Below are 19,288 nucleotides of genomic sequence, written 5' to 3'. Positions count from 1 at the left end.
AAACTCCAAAACATGTCTATTTGTAATCAGTTATAGGTTCCTTTCTATGTATTTTGCATAAAATCCCACAATTGTGATGTAAATAACTCAGATGTATATCTGTGCAGAATAATCCTCCCCCCCCCCCAAAAAAAAAAAAACTCCTCAGAAGGTGGAATACTTGGAGAAAACTATACCAAATACTCACCACTGTTTTACTCTTCCTGGCCAGGTTTTCTGATTATTGGGAACCCCCCCCCACTTTTTTTTTTTTGTTGTTGTTAGAAAACTAATACAGTGAGCCCTCTACATTCACTGGAGGTGGAGGCAAAGGACCCCTGAGAAAGTGGTAAAATCACAAATTAAAAAAAACAACTTTACTTTAAAGAACATCTCTCTAAGAATCTCTAGGTCCTCCAGAACAACTTTATCATCTACTTCTAGCAGAAGCTGGCCAATACATTGTGCTGGAGGGCCTACAATTGCCTAGAGAAGTGTTTTCTCTAGGAATCTCTAGGTCTTCCAGCATGATTGTATGGTTAACTTCTGGCAGAGTCATGCTGGAGGACCTAGATATTCTTAGACATAGTATGTTAATCACATTTGTGAATATTTATATATAAGACCTAGAATGCTCATTGGGGCTTGCAAAGGATTGTGTTCTCCAGAACAATCACTAAATCTGCCAAGCTCACTACAAATATAAGTAGTCCAATTGTATTTGGAATTTGTTTGCAATTTTGAAAAATGGAACAGAAATGCTAAAGAAAGCCATAAATATTTACTGACAGGCATTTATTTAATAAGAAGAAAAAAAGAGCAAAACATAATACTAGAAAAATATGCCAGCTGTATAATCAAATTTTTAAAAAGAAAACAAGATGGCAGGGCATGGCATGGCAGCCAATATATCAGATACCCACTTAGGGTGTGATCTGTCTGCTGTTACCCAGCCCTGAGCTTGAATGCAGCTGTAGACCTCATCCAGCTACTTTCTGGCATCCATGATGCTGATGTGTGAAGCTTCTGCTGAAGGTATTGGCTATAGCTCTGTCCTACACTATATTCTTTAACTGATGCCTTTTGTTCATGTCCATTGCTGCGGCTTAGTCTTTTTCCTTTCTCACTTCTTTTACTCTTCCTTAGAATAGCTGCCAAACACTCCTCATGAAAAACAAAATATAATCAAAATAGCTATGATGATACATTGATAGAGAGTTAGAGAAAAAGAAGAAATGTCATGAAACTAAACATTAATAACATGAGGGACATTAATAAATAAATAAATTTTGTATAATTTGAAATGTTATTTGAAAATATTATAACAAAAAAAAAAAGAAAGTCAGAAAAAAGAAAATATATACAGGTATGGGAAAGGAAGTCATTTTATATGTATAAACATTTGTAGTTAGTACAGCGCGCCCTTGGCTTACACGGGGGATCCGTTCCGTACCCCCCCACGTAAGCCGAATTCTGTGCATGCTCAAGACCCATTGGAATGAATGGGGCTTGTGCATGTGGCGGCGTGGTGGAACGGCAGCGCATGCACGCTGTGGGTGCATGCCCCATTCATTCCAATAGGATGCACCACCCCTTGGGCCCCACACGCTCCGGCGCAGCTTCCCACATATGGTTAAAGCCCGTATAGCGCACCTGTGTATGATGCAGGCACACTTTAATTTAGTTTATAATATATGTAATGTTTGATGTATAGATTTATAAGTATTGCCTTGTATGGTGTTTTACAGAAATAATAATTGCATAAATACAAAATAATTTATTGTGACAGCTCTTTTGGGTTAAAAGGTGTTGGGTTTCATGACAATTTTAGTGAACTACATACCTTCCCTGCCTTCCCTGGTTAGCTCACTTGGCCCCTGCTAATATGGACCTCCATACAGAATACCCAAGATTCCCATCGTCTTGCTGTTATTTTTATATTTCCTATCATTTTATTGTTGGATTTTTTTTACTGTTACTGTTATTTAGGAATTTTAAGTGTTGTGTGGAAGGGAGGAATAATAGATTTTATTCTGTATTGTATTTTTACCTATGCTGTAAGCCACCTTGATTCAAAAAGAGGCAGGATATAAATAAATTATTATTATTATTATTATTATTATTATTATTATTTACATATGTTCATCAAGTACAGATGTGCCCTTGATTACAGATGAAGGAGGAAATATAAAAGTTCATTAAGGAAAGATACAGCTCATCAAATACCTAAGAAAGCATGGTAGTTACAACTGGAAATAGCTTTGTAATGGACACAAAGGACTGGTAATTGCCCTTGGTCTAGCAGTAAGACTGACCTACATGGCGAAATAATTGAATGGCAAAGTTGTACCACTGTGGAAAGAGGCTACAACAAAGCAGTATATTTTAAAGATTTTATTTGGGTTTTGCAAACATTTATGGGTCTATCATAAGGGGCAAAATGATATACCTTCCTGGCTATGTGGCAATCCATCGCTCTAGGAAACAGTAACAGTTTCTGTTGAATCAGATCAGAATCAGAAAAGAATGAGTTCAAGAGGTGAACCACAAAGTTGTAACTTAATATGTATACTTGCCATTAATCCGTTAACTCATTTCTACCTTGTGCTATTTGTTACCTTTTCAATCTACAGGAGAATCAAGCATCAGGAACATAACCCTAAGGCTTAAAAATTGATCCTTTTCTTTGTTTGTTTTTCTTCACCCCCTCCTTGCTTTCCCTGGTGAAAAGCATTATCAAGAAATAGCAACAAGCTCGGCAAGAGGTTTCACTCTATTGAGGGCAACACTCACTTGACAGAGAGTGAGAAGCTCTTGGATATTTTTCTTTATGAAAAATAAAATGCAGGATCTTTATAAGGCCAACTGTTTGGAAAGACCTGCAAGCTATTCATATCTGGAACCTTCAGCTCTGTTCCAGGCCTGGTTCAAGCTATATTGTTGCCCTCAACGAAAATTAATCTTACTCCATCTTGCCTCTCGGTTTATGTAGTAGGCCAGAGATGTATTTCTCTTCAAAGATTTTCTCAGTTGCAACTGCAGTTAAAACTCCATGTTTCATGCAAGGGAACAGTTAAATAACTTTCAATATCCCAGTACTCAACATCTAAGTCCAAAATATTTTGGGCATAGGACTGACAGACTATGCTCACCAGGAGAGGCCTGGTTTATGATCTACTCCTTTGTAAAAGGTAGAGGGCAGGAACTTGAGATTCTTTCTGAAAAGACCACTCAAAAAAGGACTTTTTTTTTTTGCAAGTATGTAAATAAAACAAACATAGGGCAGGTGAGGGCCCACCCACATGTTTTCTACAGACTACACTTTCCCCACCCCTGCCTTAGTCTAGTATTCCAAAAGCCACATGTCAGAGCCAAAATTGTGCCAAGAGACATTACATATTTAAATTCCTAACACTCTTGTGAGTTAAAACACACACACACACACACACACACATTTGTAGAGTGGGTTGCCCAATGTATCCTTGCATGATTCATTGTTTTGGAGTTGCCTTTTTCCAATCAACATTTGCTGACATTAGAAAGTAATTCTGACAGATTACATCTATGACAATACATTCTGCCAAACATAGCACAGTACATTCTGCTGAAGAAAGCAGGGAGATGCAAGGCAGGATCGTGAGACCTCACAGGATCAAGGAGGCAGGAACAAAAATAAAGAACAATTCAAGACCAAATAAAAAGCCAGAAGGCAGGATTGAAAAATAAGGGCACAGAAAACACAGGAAGTCACCTTATATCAGTGACTCTTATTCCAAATCTGAACTCAAGTCTCAAATCTCTACTGTCAAATTTCAAGCTGAGTCTCAAGTCCTTGCAAGATACTTTCACATCAAGCCTCATGTTGAGTCCCAAGTCTGGGAGCCCCATTTTAATAGGGGGAAAAAAGAGGTGGGTGTGTTTCTTTGGGGGGGGGGAACAGCAAGCATATTAAACATTGGATTTGAGGTGGGGGCTGAGGTCTACTTGCAGCCTGTCCCAGTACACTTCTAGAGTTTTTCAAAAACTTTAGAAGAATCCTTCTATGTCAAGCCTATTGCCTAACACACTTGTTATTCCCTCTGAGAACAATGCTCTGGGGACAAGTCTTGCTTGCTGATTGAAGTGAATATTGTTAGCAAGTCAGTCACTAAAAATATACAAGTTGCAAGTCAAGTCAAGCCAGTGTGTCATTTAAGGCCAAGTTGAGTCCAAGTAGGGTCACTGAAGTGACTTGAGTCTGACATAAGTCAAAGTCAGTCGACTCGAGTCTACATCATTGTTTTATATACATCCTGTCCAGACATATCCAGTAGCCAGGTTAGGTGGATATAGTCGGCCCATGCTGACGACACCATAATACTAGCAGAAAACCTCCAAAACCTGGAACAACTACTAAGAAAGATCAAAGAAGAAAGTGCAAAAGCAGGCTTACTGTTGAATACAAAGAAAACAAAAATAATGACCACAGAGAACTTACATAAATTCAAACTAGATAATGAGGAAATAGAAATAGTAAAAGAGTTCTCATGTCTGGGATCAAATATTAATAGAAATGACAACTACAGTCAGGAAATCAGAAGACTAAGAATGGGGAAGGCAGCTATGAAAGAACTAGAAAAGATCCTAAAATGCAAAGATATAGCAATAGCAAGCAAGTATATTTCTATATTGCTTATCAGTGCACTTAAGCACTCCCTTAGTGGTTTACAAAGTGTAAGCTAATTGCCCCCAACAACCTGGGTACTCATTTTAGCTACCTCGCAAGGATGCAAGCCTGAGTCGAGCTTGAGCACCCTTGGCTGGGATTGAAGTGCAACCTTATGGTTTCTGAGTGGATGCAGTGCAGACATTTAACCACTGCACCACCAGGGCTCCTATATACAACTCAGCACAAAAGTTAGAATCATACTAACCATTGTATTGCCCATTGCAAGTTATGGATGTGAGAGCTGGACTGTTAAAAAAGAAGCAAGGAAGAAAATCAATTCATTTGAGATGTGGTACTGGAGAAGAGTGATGGACAGCCAAAAATTGACAAACAACATCAAGCCAGAAATTTCCCTGGAAGCCAGGATGACAAAACTTATCCAGGATGTCAAAACTTAGGTTGGTGTACTTTGGACACATCACGAGAAGACATGAATCATTGGAAAAAACAATAATGCTAGGAAAGGTGTAAGGAAGTAGAAAGAGATGAAGGCGGCATGCTAGATGGATGGACTCTACTAAAGATATTATGAGTATGAATTTGCAGGAGTTGGGCAGAGGAGTAGAGGACAGGGGGTCTTGGAGGTGTCTGATCAGCAGGTTCTCCATGAGTTGAGATTGACATGAAGGCAATTAACAATAACAAAGCTCTGAAGATACTTTAGTGAGAATTTGCCATATGCAGTTCAATAGCTCACCAGATTGGACAGTCACACAGAGATCCAGCAGTTCCTAACAGATATATAGAGATCCCCTGATACAGAGTTGCTGCAGAATTGCCTCTACCACTTTCCAAGGAGTCTGTCTATTGAATTCATTTTAGAGGCATGCCCAGAATGGCATACTCTCCAACATTTCACAGATGAAATCTGGGAGGTAATCAAGCAGCATTCGAGTGTGGTCAGGATGGCAAAAGTTATTCTTGATGAAGAACAGACAAGCTAGGAGAGGCCTCAGCCATTTGCTTTTGCCTGAACCTACTGATAAGAATGAGATTCTACCCTATACATTTTTGTCCTCCATGTTGAGTTAACTGAGTGAAAACTACTTTTGTACTCGCAACTCATTTTGCAGCAAATTGAAGTTAGCAGAGGACAAAAGGGGAAAATGGGAGGAGGAAAAAGAAACTGGGATAACGGAGGATTAATCAGAACAGCCCATGCCAAATTGAGATCATTGGATGATATGGAATGGTGTCTCACGTGAACTGCTATTCTTACAGTACTCTCTGCTTACATATAAGCATAATCATTGCAGATAATAGATTCAAATGTACCTATAATTTTTATTCAGAAAATGAAAATTACAGTGTGCCCACACCACACGTGGGCGCAACTATACGCAGCTTTCAGCTTACACTGAAGGTGGGTGGCAAAAGAATGAATGGCTCACACGCCCATGGTGCACGCTCTGCCACACCATGAGCACGAGGCCTATGGGGCTCAAGCATACACACTTTTTGCCTTACGCAAGGGAAGGGGTCTGGAATGGATCTCCTGGGTAAGGTAAGAGCCCACTGTATGTACCTCAATTATCTGAACTTTTTTTGCCCTGCAGAATCTCCTGATAACTTGGATCTCCTGGCATTCTGCAAGCTAATGCAGGTACCATACTATTTATTAGGTTTGCCTCAGCTTGTGGTCATCTGCATAATGAATAAGCCACAGACTGAATCAGACTTGATGGCACTTATTGATTGCAAGTAGCTAGTCCTCATGACTTTTTCATTGTCAGCCTGACAGATAGAAATACATATAGAGGCAATTTCTAAACTTGATTATTTGCTGATTTCACTACAATTGCATAGAAGCTCTGAATTACTTGTAATATCAGTGTGAATAATATTTAAGAACACAATTGTTTGTTTCTTGCTCATATACCTGATCCAGGTAAACTATGTCGAGGACAAGATGTAACTGGGCATCTCCTGTCAGGCACTTAATCTAACATGAACTGAGGGGAAATCAAGGTTATGGTGTATTATTACACCACAGCCTGAGTCCTCAGGGCTTCAGTTCCATGCCAAGTATATAACCCTATTAAATAGGAGTTATTTAAGATGGGATGAGGTATGAAGTGCTGAAACATCTGAGATCTAAACTTTCTAGATGATACTTTAAAAAGCTTTGTATAATGGCAGAAAACACATAATGGGCTAAACAAAGTTTATTCTGAAATAACACTGAACTTAATTTATATCAGTCCTCTTCAATGGATATACCTACTTAAAGAGAAAAGAAATAATTCTTCCTTCAATTACCTCTATGATGATGATACTAGATGATGTCCTGGTTCACTCAGCAGACTAAAGCCACCACAGTGGAAGCTATGGTGCCCTTCCCACAACACAGAATGACACCGCTTTTTGCAACTCCTTTTTGTTCCATGGAAAAGTGAGATCAGGGTCAGGGCACATGATTACCATGATCCCAATCTGGTACTAAAAGGGGTGGTCTGTACAGCCCCTTAGTAGCCAGCAGTGAGATTTCAGGTAGAGGTCTACACAGAACTCTCAATGGTTATCACATCTGATGGCAGTAGTGGGACAGCCTAAGGGCATTACTGCCCTCGCTATCAAAATTTATATACAGTGGACCCTTGTTATAAGCTGGGGTTTGGTTCCAAGATCCCCCATGGATAACAAAATCAGTGGATGCTCAAGTCCCATTAAATATAATGACATAGTAAAATGGTGTCCTTTATAAAAAATGGAAAATCAAGGTTTGAAATTTTTACTTTTTTTGAACATTTTCAAACCGTGGATGCTTGAATCCATGTATAAAAAAGATCTGTGTATAAGAAGAGCTGACTGTAAATTTATTTGGGACATGATCACCTAGGTTTCGTTTTGTTTGATCTTCTTCCTCTTCTTCTTCTTTTTCTTCTTTAGTGCCTTATACTGTATATTGATGGTGAAATAATACATTTCTAACAAAGAAACATCTCATTTCATATGAATTGAAGTCTTTAACAGGAATGGCTCTGTAGGGGTTAGTGAGAAGTTTTTTTGGTTGGTTCAATTTTTTGATAAGAACTTTCCAAATATATATTGAAACAAATTTCACGGGGAACTCCCATGAGTGCTTTGTTTTGTTTTTAATTGAAAACATCTGGTGGAGCCCTGGTGGTGCATTGGTTAAATGTATGCACTGCGGCAACTCACTCACAAATCATAAGGTTGCGAGTTCAATACCAGCAAAAGGGCTCAAGCTCAACTCAGGCTTGCATCCTTCTGAAGTCACTAAAATGAGTACCCAGATTGTTGGGGGCAATTAGCTTTTACTTTGTAAACTGTTTAGGGGGTGCTTAAGTGCACTGATAAGTGATATAGAAATGTACTTGCTATTGCTATTGGTGAGGATGGGAATGAGACAGGGCCAATCTTGCACTGTGAATCCATCCATTCCCAAGGCTTGCAAAAAATTTGGATGGGGAAAGAATATTCCTAAATCTGTGCATACCACTGAACAAAAATGTGCCCAAGTAATGATGCATGAATTTGAACAATGTGCACCAACATACTTTGCTTAGTGGTAAAATCCATACAAAATTGTCTACGTTAGAAGGATGTGTACAAAAATGTATTTGGTGTTGTTATGTAGCTTCAAATAGACTCTGACTTACAATTACCTTATCATGGAGTTGTCCAGTCAAGACGTCTACAGAGAAATTTTGCCATTGCTTTAATCTGAAGCTGACAGTATGTGTCTTGACCAAGGTCAATGAGTTTCCATGGATGAACATGGATTCAAACCCTGATCTCCCAGATTCTAAGGCTGTTGCCACACTAGAATTAATGACCCTTGATATTGCTTTACCTGTCACATCTCCATCCTATGGGATCCTGGAAATTGCAGTTTGTTGTAGCACCAGTGCTCTCTGACAGAGAAGGCTAAATATCTCACAAAGGCGTGGGACAGAGCACCCCAAAACAGCGGACTGCCAGCACCCTATTTCGCTCCCGATGGAAGCCGCAGCTGCCAAACTGCACAGCTTTCCTCTGGAAGAAAAAGAATCCAGAAAAAAACGGGTTCTTTTTGCACCACAGGGCGGACATCATGAGTGCGCCAATGGTGTACTCACAATGTAAGTGATGTGCAGTGCCATGTGGATGCCATGCAGATGCTGTGCAGATGCCGCGTGGTGCTTATGTCACAATGGCAGTGCCTGTGTACATGGAATGCCGCCATTGTTATGTCACCGCACCATGCTAGGGTTAGGGACCATGCAGTTACCGCACAGTCCCTAACCATAAAATCGGTGCCAGCACGGCGCATTTGGCTGGTATGTACCGCACCAAAAATTAAAACCTCAGAATTCCATAGCATTGAGTCATGGCAGTTAAAGTGGTATCAAACTGCATTAATTCTGTAGTGTAGATGCAACCCCAGTTTAAGACTGAAATCACTACACCATATTGACCCTACAAAATTTATACATTTTGAATGTATACATTTTAAAGGGGGGAAAGACATACCAAAACATGGATTTCACTGCAGAAAAGATGCAAGAGGCGGAACCTTGCAACCTGGTATGGATGAGAGATGCTCAGAAACTCAACAGAAATTAGATTGTTAGGGTTGACTTTTTTCTTTTCTTTTCTTTTCTTTTTTACATCTATTGGAAAGAGTGGTCAGCTTCTCTGTTTACTGAGTGGAAAGGCATGAGTGGATTTCAGAAAGGAGAATAACTCATCCTACGTACTCCAGCAGGTCTAAGCTGTGGGGTTGGGAGCAAAACAGAACCTTGCCCCAAGTAAGAATTCTGCCTCCCTCCACAAAATTTTCACTCAGTCCTCAAATTTCTACCATTTCTAACTTAAAACATCCATCTAGCATTTAGAAATACAGTTTAGGCAACCAAAGAAAAGAATACGGCAATATTAACAAAGGGTTACAAACACATCAAATGTCAGCATGCTGGGTGTGAATGATTTTCAATGTCTCATTCTCTGCAATGCTAGAAATTTGAAGACTGAAGTGAAATTTCATTTAGGGTGGCAGTATTCTTATGGGGGAGCAATGCCCTCCTCCTCATAGCTACTTTTCCTGCCTCTCTCATCAAACATGAGATACATTTCACTATTTAATCATGACCTCCTGTATTTCTTACACTCTGTAAATGACTCCTTTTTTAAAGGAAAACTGATAAGGAAAAAAATGTATTTTTTCTGCTGGGGTGAGCACGGAATTTTTCAATATATTCTTAAAATTCTGGCATGATCATTGTAACGTTGCACCAAAGCCAAGGGGACAAGGAAGCATTCAGTATCCAAAAACTAGAAGGCCCTGTGATGAATTTGCATGAAAAGAGACATCAGCAGAAAAATCTCTCAGGCTTAACAATAAAGAATGCTATGTTCAGAATTCATGTGTGTGTATCTATGTATGTATGTTGAACATTCGTAATGAGTGAATTAGTTGTGAAAACCAGCCAGATGGTGTAGCTATTGTCCTTGTCATATTATAAGGAATAGTGGGATTTTCCCCCTCCCAGATCTGAATTCTCTTGTCATTTCATTTATTTATCAGTAATAAATAACATAATTCGATGAGATTTCTATTTTAAGAAAACTTATCCATCAGTCACACTTGCTTTGAGCAAAAGGATTGGCTGAGGAATGGCTGTTTATTTCACAATTTACCAGAGGATGGGGCAGGCTAATAAAGCATATATTGGAGTTAAGGATATGAACAACAGTTTTTTGATTGGTTAAATCATCCAATAAATCAAGTTCCTCCTAATTAATTAACAGCATTTTTAGAGGATATTTTGAATGCATCCCCCCCCCCCCCCATGGAAAGCAAACTATGAGGACTTATTTAAAGGAGTCATCCCTTCTGTTCTTCTGTCTCATCTTAGGAAATGCCTCCTTGAACATGTCTCCCAGGCTGCATCTACACTGCAAAATTAATGCAGTTTGACACCACTTTAACTCTCATGGCTCCGTACTATGGAATTCTGGAATTTGTATTCATATGAACTGTTTATCCTTCTGTCAGACAGCTCTGGTACCACAACAAACTACATTTCCCAGGATTCCATAGCATTGAGCCATGGCAGTTAAAGTGGTGTCAAACTGCATTAAATCTGCGGTGTTGCAGCAGCTCTAGAGTAGCTTAAATGCACATGATACGAGCACTGAAATCCCACCAAAGAGGCTTGCAAACTAAAAGACACAAGTAAAAAAAAAAGGAAAAGAGAATATACCCTCCAACATTTCACAGACGAAAACTAGGATGTGTGTGGCCAAACAACAGAGTGTCATAAAGATGGCAAAAGGTATCATGAAGAAAGAGCACACAAACCAGAATTGGCTGCAGCCTTTTGTTTTTCCTAACCCTGCTGGGAAGGGCAAGATTCTGCTTTCTCCTTTCCCTTTGCTGAGTTCACTGAGTGCAAATTACTTTTTTTTTAATAAGTGCAAATTACTTTTGAACTTTGAACTTTCTTTGAAACTGAAATAAGCAGAGGACAAATGGAGAAAATGGAAAGAGGAAATAACTTGGATATTTTTTTAAAGAAGCTGGGGGGAAAAAGCAGGACAACACATAATTAATTGAGACCATCCCTGTGAAATCAGACAGTTGGGGGAGTATGAGAGCAATATTTATTAAATTGGAGTTCATATAAATAACTAACTGAAATGGAAACAGTTCAGGGAGATAAAGAATCTGCCGAAGCAGATCTTTTAGCAGAGTTGATGATATGTTGCTGATTTCCATCTCTCTCTGCTACAGCCTTGTGAAATGTCAGTTGCCCATTGCCAACTGAGGGAGGGACTAAAGCAGTCAGATGCTTTGAACTTCAGCTCCCAGAAGTCCAAACCAGCATGCTAATAATGAGGGAATTTGTAGTCCCTAAAAAACTGAAGAGGGAAAGTCTGAGAACCACTGGACTATATGAAGGTGGCTTTTCAGCAAATGGTCCTGGTTACCATCTCCTTCTGCTGTAGTCTGATGGAATGACTGCCAAGTGGGATTTTTAATTGATTTTTAAAATATGATTACAGTGGGCCCTTCCCTTACATGGGGGATCTATTCCGAATCTCCCCCCCCCCCCCTGTAAAGGAAAAAAACATGTATGCTTGAGCTCCATTAGAGGTAATGGGGGCACATGCCATGGGCACACACCCCATTACTTCTTCTGGGGTGCACCAGAGTTTTTACAGCATGGCTTCCAGCATATGCTGGAAGCCACATAAGGCATGCCAATGGATAGCATGGGTGCACTGTTCATAGAAAAGAAAGTAAAAGAAGAGGGGAAAGGAGAAATAAAAAATGGAAGGGAAGCTACATAGGGTATGAACATACATACAGTGATATAAGCTGACCATATTTCCAAAAATACATATTCTTGAAGTTGGCATCTATATAAAAAAAATACACCTTCATGTGTAGTTAAATTAGTACAATCTTCTGACCACTGAACACAAGGTAGTGAATGTGTATCTTTCCTGCCTTGAATTACAAATCTTTTTGCAACATGAAAAGCACACAGGACCCAAACATGTTGATCATTTATTAAATTCCATATTGCAGCAATATAATTTTTAAAAAATATGTGCACATACAAGTGCCAAAAAATAAATAAATACTAACACATCCAAGCAAAAAGGAGTAACCACTCAACGTATCGACATCATATGCTACTAGGAAGTATTGCATTACCAACATTTAGTTGAATTAGACAGTTTCTTTCTGAAAACATGTAATAGTGTCTAATGCACCCAGAACATTAAGCTGTGGACTGTTGACAATTGAGTGAGTGGTGAGCTTGATGGAGCAGTCTTTCAGCAATATTAAAATGGCCAAGATTCCCATCTCTCTGTGCAGCAACCTCATGGAATGTCAGCCACCTGTTGATAATTCAAGGGGGAACTCAATGAAATTTGTCTTTCATCAGAGTTGATGGATTGGCCCTGAGCTCCACCTCCCTATACTGAAATGTACTGGCATGGCTGCTGTCTGTTGAAGGTTGAGAAAAGAGCTTGATGGAGCGCTTTTTTGGAAATACTAATGGGATGAACATGCTTCCCTTCTTCTGCTGCTGTAGGCTAATGAAATTTTCTTTCAGGCAACAAGCATATATGTGTTTTGTATTGAATACTGTGACTCCAATCCAGGGACCAAGGTGTGCAGCAAGATGTTATTTACTGACTAATGTGACTGAAATCTCTGCATATGAAATGATTGCTATTTCAACACTAGCTGTGTATGTGGAAAGGGGTGGATTCATAGCATATGACACACATGTATGGTAATGGAGATCTGTTTTTGCTCAGGGATCTCTCTCACCATATTTGGACACTTGACTCCTATCCAAAGTCCCATGAACAGATTTTCCTCCCTTCAGTAAGAGTGGTGCCTCTGTTACCTGAGAGAGATAGTTGTGCAGTCTGGGCTGGCTTCCATAATGAAGTGAGCATGGAAGATCCTTGCACAAAAGTTCCACCTGTACATCAGAACTGCAGTGAGCATAAGGAGACCTTGTACTGAGTGTTTAGAAGGCAATTTTAAACAGAAGGAGGGCTTAGAAAACTTTCTGGGCCCCAGGACAGACATCCGATTGAAACTCATACAACTTTAATTCTGAAAAGAGAGAGATGTCCTATAAGTAGCTAGGTATGTAAGAACAAAACTTGCCTGTGCCAGCTGTGGTAGTTTTGGCCCAGATTTTGAGAAACATGACAATAAATAACAAAACCAAAATTAATTAAAATATAAAATGACTGGATACAACCAACTGCCTAATATGGAAACAATGGCCTTTGGCCCTTTTGATGACTTCACCTTGAATTCCCATCCATTTCATTCAGCATGCTTAATGTTAAGGGGTTGAGGTCCAAACATCTAGAGAGCCAAAATTCCTCACAACTTTCCTAAAATGCCTATGGTAGAGTATAACCCATTTTTAAAACGTTGATGCAGATTTCCATGAGCAAGCATGTCTGATCACCTCTTCATGAACTACTTTACCAACATGGGCACAGGTATCATCAGAAAGATGAGAGTAAAGGGAAGCTAACTGTGCATTGGAAATAACCTCGAACCTGGATTAAATTGTCTCATAAGAATTAAGAACATAAAAACTATGATACATCTGACCAAAGGCCTACCAAATCCAGCTTTCTGTTTACGCAGTGGCCAATCAGTTCCATATGGAACATGTACAAAATTGCTCCGTTATCTCTCCTAGGGATAGCTTTTCTAGAAATTTGCTAGAAATGTAGTCCAGTGTCTGCACGGAATACCCATTGGCAGCCAGTCAAGGAAGGAAACAATTGTTTCACTGTCATAAATCAAACTTGAGTGCTCTGAGAGTCCTTCACAAATTTATCATGACATGTTTCAAGACAGAGGACCCTCATTTTATGGGCAAGCACTGAAGAGGGTAGAAAGAGTCCAGGCCTTTAATCTCTATAATGCTGCTAAGGTTTTGCTTTCAAAGCAAATCATTATTCATAGCACAAGAAATATGAGCGCTGACAGCTGGAGTAAACACTCATGGAGTAGGTGGGCCAATGGTCCAGGTCATCATAAGGAAGCTTCTTATATTCTAATTCCACATCTCTTTTCAGAGTTTTTTAAATAGTAGCTTTCAAGTATGAGAGTTAGTTAATATTTGATTTTTTAAAAAATTTACTATAAATAAACTTTTTAAAATTGAAACATCTGGACAGCCATCCTGTTCAATAATTATGAGATCATAAACTAGACTTGGGAACTTGTAACTTTTGGGATTCATGTTTATAGTAATTAAAGACCAAATGTAACCCCCCCCAAAAACCCCTATATTTTCAACTAGGCAGTACCATCAATGAATGGGTTTCCAAGCGTGTATCCACACAGCAAAATTAAAGCAGTTTGACACCTCATTAATTGCCATGACTCTGTCCTACAGAATCCTGGGATTTGTAGTTTGGTGAGGCAGCAGAGCTCACTGACAGACCAGGCTCAATATCTCACCAAACTATAAATCCCGGGGTTCTGTAGGATAGGGTCATGGCAGTTGAACTGGTGACAAACTGCTTTGATTCTGCAGTGTGGATACACCCCATGTTGTGACAGGTCTGCCTGGCTGCTGGCTCTCAATGTGCCTTGCAACTGAGAGGGCACTTGAGACATCATTTCCCAGCATCCCCATCTGCAGTGCTTTGAACACTCCTCAACTGAAGAGCTACCAAGGGATGGCTGACATGGTGAGAAATAGCTACAACAGTGGAGATTCATCCTCATAGTGGCATCTAATAGTGCAGTATCTTGAGCATGTTTTATTAAAAACACATGGACATAGTCAAGAAAAGAACGATTCATAAAACACAATGGGGAGGGGAATCCATGGGACATAATTCAGTTATGAATAAGTATTTAAACACATGGTTAGCACTTCCATTTAATATCATTGGGTCTTTAGAGTACATCGGGCTGAATTGTGGTAATATCAGTAATTTGGAAGCAGCACATCAAAAACAGTTTCAACATGAGAAACAGCATAAGCTTGTCATTTTAATAACTTTCCATTAGAATATTATTACAAATAAAACACAAAATTAAAAACCAGCATTTATTTTGGAGGCACACAACCCATCAGCCCTTGCAATTAATTTCTTTATATGCCAAAAAACAAACAAAAAAATAGTGTTATCCTTAACTATTAAAGCAATACAGAGGTTTATATTCATCTTTTTCATGTATTCCCTATAATGCACCACTGGTGGGCAGCAGCCAAGTGCAGTGTGGCTGAGTATGATTGAAAGATCAAACTGTAACTTCTTAAGACTGTACACTTAGGCAGCCTGCTATGCAAAAAGGGAATATTTTTTTTTGTCATATGCTAGTTTTAAAAATAATTAGTCGAGACCAGTAAAAGCCACTAAACACAGAACTAACCCAGAGCTGCAGATGTTACAGCAAGAACAAAATCAAAATAAAACCAGTGACCTACAAAACAATGGAGCTTAATGACACATTATACAAATAAGTGTACATACATATTCAAAATGCACTAAGTTTCCCAATTTTATTCATTTTTCAAATTAAATACATAGCAGTCAAACTGTATACCTGAATTTTGCATATCCACATATTAAACGTTAAAATTAAATGCTTTACATGCTTTACAGTTCTTTGTTGTTTTGTTTTAGCAGGCTCGGAATAGGAAAAAAAATCATTTTACACTTGGCTGTTATGTATCAAATGCTACAAAGATTTAAGTGTGTGTGTGTTATTGTTTGCAGAACACTGGTGAAACCTTGAATGTAATACAAGGTTAATTCCAGGGACCTAGATTGTTTGAGTGTATCTGCACTACACAACTATACCAGTTTCATACTATTTTACTTATGGAGCTTACACTATTTTACTTATGGTGGCTCCAGCCTCCAGGGTTATGGGATTTGTAGTTTGGGGAGGTCCTTAGAATTCTCTGCTAGATTGGTCTAGTGTACACTTCTGAACTACAGCACAGAATTCAAAGTATCTCACTAAACTACAGAGGTCAGACTTCCATAGGACCAAACCATGGCAGTTTTACTGTATAGTGCAGATACTATTTATAATCATTGTGAGATTCCCCAGTCAAAACATCAGTTTTAAGAATAAGCTTTCATAAAAGTCATAACACCTGTTGCAGTTAGAAGTACGCTATCCTGTAACTCACAAGCACCAGGCAATAATGGATGTATTTTGCCTTGAATATACTCTTTTAGTAATGACAGTGTGACTTAAATTGAGGATGAACTCTTCAATGAACCGATCTCCTCAGCAGGCCATCTGGAAATCATTGCCTGGAAGCCAGAAAGTTTGAAAAACACTGAGATCGGATAGGAACTACCTAGCTAAAATAAATTACAAGTCAGAAATCTCCTAACAAAAAGGGGCAGTGTGATTACATTTATTTCTTAACTAAACTTCTTGACTTAAATTTGAATTAATTCCAATATTCAGTTGTTAAATAAGTTACTAATTAATTAAATGGCAGGCATTGATTACCATCATCAATAACCAAATAATCTAAACAACAGTGGGGAGAATCACACAGCTCCCCAGATGTGGTTGGACCATAACTTCTAATATGTCTCGCCACTGGCTATGCTGGTTGGGACTGACTGACAGGAGTTGCAGTCCAACAATACCTGAGGGTCACATGACTACTACCCTTGTTCTACCATTTTGGAAAAGAAAGAATCCATAAAATGTTGAAGACCTTTACTTTTTGTATTTTGTTTTTGGTACCCAGATTGCTAATTCATTACATTCACAAACACTTATGCATTAAGCTTGAATCCATTACCCTTATTAGTTTTGCCAGCTTGGCTCATCCTCCTCATATAGTTGGTTGATCCTGGGTCAGTTCTCTGCTCTTAACTGGTCTGTTGTGTCAGAAATTGGGGGATAAGAAGATGGTCATTGCTGTTTTGCCACTACTTGCCTTAGACATGCGCCCTTAGATATCTTCCTGGTTAATTTACAAGGATGTAACCTTGGCTCCTGTCGGTCCAGTGTTAATGGATACTTTTCAACTTGGGCAGCCTGATGATGTGGACAGGATTCTTGGAGAGGCAAAAGCCACTACATGTGTCTTGGACCCTTGTCCTTCTTGGCTTATTAAACAGCCCAGAGGGGGACTGGTTGAAGGAGGCAATCAATGCCTCCCTACAACAATGCAGAATTCCATCCTGCCTAAAGGAGGCTGTTATGAGGCCTCTGTTAAAAAGTCATCCTTTGATTCCACAGTAATGAATAACTATCTACCAGTGTCTAACCTACCATTCTAACATATACATGAAACCACTGGGAGAGGTTGTCCGGAGTTTTGGGGTTCGGTGTCATCAATATGCAGATGACACTCAACTCTACTACTCCTTCCCACCTCAATCCAAGGAGGCAGTCCTGGTCCTAAACCAGTGCCTGTCTTGAGTAATGGACTAGATGAGGGCAAACAAGTTGAAACTTAATCCAGACAAGACAGAGGTGCTCCTGGTCAGTCAGAAGGCAGATCAGGGAATAGGGATCCAGCCTGTGTTAGATGGGATCACACTCCCCCTGAAGACACAGGTTCGCAGTTTGTGGGTACTCTTGGGTTCAGCTTTGAATCTGGAGACCCAGGTCTCTGCTGTGACCAGGAGTGCTTTCACATATTTAAAACTTGTACACCAGCTGCCTGTTCCTTGAGAAGCCAGATTTGGCCACGGTGGTACATGCTTTGGTTGCATCCCGTTTGAACTACTGTAATGGGCTCTACATGGGGCTGCCTTTGAAAAGTATGCAGAAAATTCAGCTGGTTCAAAGAGCTGCTGCCAGGCTGTTACCAGGGGCAGATTACAGAGACTTTACAATGCCTCTGTTGAAACAGCTTCACTGGCTGCCAGTTTGTTTCTGGGCACAATTCAAGGTGCTGGTAATTACCTACAAAGCCCTACATGGCTCAGGTCCACACTATTTGGCAAACTGTTTCTCCTGGTATGAACCGGCTCAGATTCTGAGATCCTCTGGAGAAGCCCTTCTCTCTGTCCCAGCACCATCACAAACACAGTTGGTGGGGACGCGAGAGAAGACCTTCTCAATGTTTGCCCCTAGACTCTGGAACTCCCTGCCCAGGGAGGTCAGAATGACTCCCTCCTTGATGGCCTTCTTCTGGCAGGTGAAGACCTATCTATTCACACAGGTGTTTAGGAATTACTATACTGACAGGCTGGGATGTTGGACCAGTTTAAAAATCCTTTTTAATGTACTTTTAAAAAAATATTAATATTGTACTGTTTTTTAATGCTGTGAATTTTAGAATTAAAAAGCAAGCTGGGGAGTAACCTAGCAATGACCCTGCCATGGACACCTGACCTTTGCACATTTGGAAAAACCCATTAGGGCTATCCAGGGTCTAGAAGGCACCTTCCATGAAGAGATTCTCTGAGGCCCCAGCATAATCCCTTTTGTCTGCAGAGGGCAGTGAAGGGATGATGGCAAAAGAAGGTGATTGTGATTATCTAGGACAGGGAAACACTGACAAATCCATTTGTCCAGCATGTTCACAACAATTACCTGACTATCCACTTCTAGTCCAAACTATCCCCCCCTTCTTTGAGAAACCATTTAGCATGGCTTCTAATCCTTTCAAGCCTTGGTTTCTGCCCCCAAGACACAATTTTGGGTATATCTACAGGTGGTAAAACAGCCATTCTTCAGTCTAGTTTACAAACAGGCAGGCACTGTATTGGTTTGGCTAGACTAGGCTCCTCAATATGCCAGCTAACCACCCCTTTCTGCAGTGGCTATTGAGTTTTCTCCATTCCGGACTCCTATTGATTGGAACCAAGATCCATGGTTGGTAACATATCTCCATTAGTCAGGCCTTAAAACTATTCCATTTATCCCACCATTGCTTCCTAGCTCTTGTGTGAGTAAGTGAGTGTATGTGTTCCATGTGTGTTTTGTGATTATTCCCCTAATAAAATTACAAAACCTATTTGGATTTTCCACTGGCGTTCTGTGTGATTCAGATCTCATACAGTTGGGTTGATTCCAAGGCCACTGCTGCCTCAGCCACACTATAACTCTTCTTTGAGCTAAGTACTAAAATTCCCTCTATAAACATATTAATG

The sequence above is a fragment of the Sceloporus occidentalis genome, unplaced genomic scaffold, assembly GCF_023333645.1.
Source record: "Sceloporus occidentalis isolate IW3139 unplaced genomic scaffold, rSceOcc1.0.p SCAF_3, whole genome shotgun sequence".
Classification (NCBI taxonomy): domain Eukaryota; kingdom Metazoa; phylum Chordata; class Lepidosauria; order Squamata; family Phrynosomatidae; genus Sceloporus; species Sceloporus occidentalis.
Note: the sequence above shows the minus strand (reverse complement) of the source record.